Genomic DNA, 3,080 nt, shown 5'->3' on the forward strand with positions numbered 1-3,080 from the left:
ATATTTGCAGGACTTGTCTTTAATATCTAAAGAATCAATTATTTCCCCGGGAAAGATTCATCATAAATCAATTAACATCTGAGTCGTTGAATCATATTTTACTTCAGATTAAAATAGTTGAAGATCCTTTCCCCAGCCTAATGTCCCAATCCTCCCTCCTCTTCCATGTAAATACCAACTGCTCCAAGTGCGGTTGGAGCTCCCAACCTGACGTTTCAATGCTTCTTGCTGCTCCATTCAATAGAAGCTGCTCTAATTGAAGTTGGAGATCCCAGTTTGATGTCCCAATGCTCCCTGCTCCATGTCAATAGAAGCGGTCCAGTTGAGGTTGGATCTATCACTCTGATGTCCCAATGCTTCCTGCTGCTACATGACATTAAAAGCTGCTCCTGGTGAGAGTGGAGCTCCCAGACGGATCTTGCAAAGCTCCCTGCTCCATGTCAACTGAAGCTGCTCCAAATGAGGTTAGAAATCGCAGTATGATGTTTCAATGCTTCCTGCTGCTTCATGTCAATAGAGGCTGCTCCACGTGAGGCTGGATCTCAGTCTAATGTTCCAATACTCCCTGCTGCGCAATGTCAATAAAAGTTGCTCCACGTGTGGTTGGAACTCCCAGTCTGATGTCACAATGCTCCCTGGTCCATGTCAACAGACGCTGCTCCAGATGAAGTTGGAGCTCCCATTCCTGGCAGATCACACACCTCTATACCATCATGGAAATACTGCCCACTAAGCATTTCCGCCACTGGAGCCATTGGTGGTATATCCACATCATGAGAACCTGATATTAATTTTAGGTACCATCGAATCATTATTTCCAAAAGTCATTCTTTCTTAAACCTTATTTAGCATATGCATATTGCAGTCAATCCGAAGTTAGATAATGGTGCTAATTGATGTATTCTCAATAAAAATTATATCCTATTTTTCATGTTGAGTAATTGCGACTTAGCAAGGACAATGTTTGTAGTGAAATCACACTTTTATTCCAGGTAAGGGAATGTGGTTTACATTATTTAAAATAAACTTGTTCACTGTGTAAAATGATCAAATAGATCTCAATTTCAAAACAAAATTGGTTACGTTGTCATCCATCTGAAATGTGTTGCCTTATTCTTTCAACCACAAGGGTATTAGAGCGAAACGTCTGTTAATGACATGCGTATAAAGACACTTTAAATCATTTTTCATGTTTATGCTGCATGAATCTGTGGTTATTGATCCACAGTTTAGGTTCAGCCCCTACAGTTAACATGCTGACTTCTCCAGTTTTTCATAGTTCAATGTGATGCTTCCAGTGTGTGCAGAACGAGAGGGACTCGCTTCCCACATCTTGTATTTAGGCCTTATGTCCAGCATTCATCAATGGCGAGAGCAAGGGGCGAGGGCGAGACCAATGTGTAAGTCTTTCCGTGCCCATGCACAGCACCCACATCGGCAATTCTCTACTGTCCATTTACAGCTAGTTCTCGGTGTCCCCACACTCACGCCCTGCTCCTTTTGAAATATCTCCATTATTTTGTGCTCTTCTCACCAAGATGAACCACTTCTACTCAACCTGCTCCAGATTTCATTTGACAAAATAATCATTAAGAATCCCACTGCATAAACATGCCCTTCACATCTCTTGTTATTTGGCTTTCCTGGATCTCTTTCGTACGATAAAAGGTCACAGCAGCTTGACTTGTAAAAGAAAGTCTCGTTCCTTTTCAATATCCCAATGCAATCTACATTTCAATGCAGTTTAGGCAACAGGACCAAATTATTCTTTGAGATTTTATAATAGCGTCGATGCATACAAACTGATATTGCAGTTCCAATTTCAGTAAGACAGTTGTGATCATCCAAAAATAGCAACATTGAAAATCACTGACAGCACCGACGAGAGTGGGACTCGAACCCACGCGTGTAGAACACAATGGATTAGCAGTCCATCGCCTTAACCTCTCGGCCACCTCGTCACATACGCCTGTATCCTTATGAATAAGTGAATTGCATAAATTATGCAGAGCAGCAGACATTTCTCCCTTGTTTTGGTGAAATCATAAATAGCACAGTACGGTTCCAAGACTATTGTCTGTCATCTGGGTTGTGGGGCAAGCGCATTCGCACTGTGACACTCTGCTCACAGTGGTCTGAACAAAAATGAAGAAATGACTATGTAACAAGGTCTGTTGAATTCTGTGAAGATTTGAAGTCAATGGAATGAAGAACCCGAGACAGTAGGAGGTGTTCTTTCAAGAAAGAGTTGGATAGAGCTCTTAAGGATAGTGGAATCAAGGGTTATGTGGATAAGGCAGGAACAGGATACTGATTGAGGATGATCAGTCATGATCATATTGAATGGTGGTGCTGGCTCGAAGGGCAGAATGGCCTGTCCCTGCACCTATTGTCTATTGTTTATTAAATTGCCTGTGAGGAATTGTTTGCCAGACTGGAGTAGAGTGCATAGTGCTCAATGTCATTATTCGGAACACCTTTCTTCCACTCAGATATGTTTGACATGCACTTGTGTCTAGGACAGACAATTTCAAAATCCTAAATAAGGCTAAACTGACAATTGAACTCAACAATGCAAAAACCTTGATCTGCATCAGTTTCCTGGGCCGTGCGACACCAAGTCACTGTATGATCACAGCAAAACAGTGAGCAAGTGTCAGATGGAAAATGAGTGCAGTGCGAGAGCGCATGCTGGGACCAGCAGTTGACACACGGGGAAGTGTATTTCCCACAACAGGAACACTTCCCACACAGCGGACTGCGGTGGAAGAATTCAGAGGGAGTTTACACTTTGGAATTTGATGCCAGAGATCCAATGGAAATCTGTCATTGCGTCTGTTCAAGATGAAGATTTTAAGATTTCTACAGATGAAAAACGAAATGAAGTGCTCATAGTGAAGGCAAATGTCGAAATTGTATATTTCAACAATCTACCCATCTTTGCAATGAGTAGCTCACCACTTTCCTCACTCGGGGCCAGAACTACTGGTGAAGATGATCGTACAATCCCCGTTACTAGCCATGGAATCAGAGAAATTCGGTTTCCCAAACGTTAAGGTAAAACCAGGATTGTGGAGGTA

The 3,080-nt window shown here is 42.2% G+C and overlaps 1 non-coding gene across 1 annotated transcript; it reads right to left on the reverse strand.

Annotated features, from left to right (window-relative positions):
* Nucleotides 1-1,879: 1,879 nt before the first annotated feature.
* Nucleotides 1,880-1,961, reverse strand: trnas-gcu (transfer RNA serine (anticodon GCU)). Its single transcript has one exon. It is a non-coding gene; the product is annotated as a tRNA-Ser (tRNA).
* Nucleotides 1,962-3,080: the final 1,119 nt, after the last annotated feature.

Source organism: Chiloscyllium plagiosum, unplaced genomic scaffold (assembly GCF_037043375.1).
Source record: "Chiloscyllium plagiosum isolate Xiang-an unplaced genomic scaffold, Cpla_swu_hap1 HiC_scaffold_24, whole genome shotgun sequence".
In the NCBI taxonomy this organism is placed as follows: Eukaryota; Metazoa; Chordata; class Chondrichthyes; order Orectolobiformes; family Hemiscylliidae; genus Chiloscyllium; species Chiloscyllium plagiosum.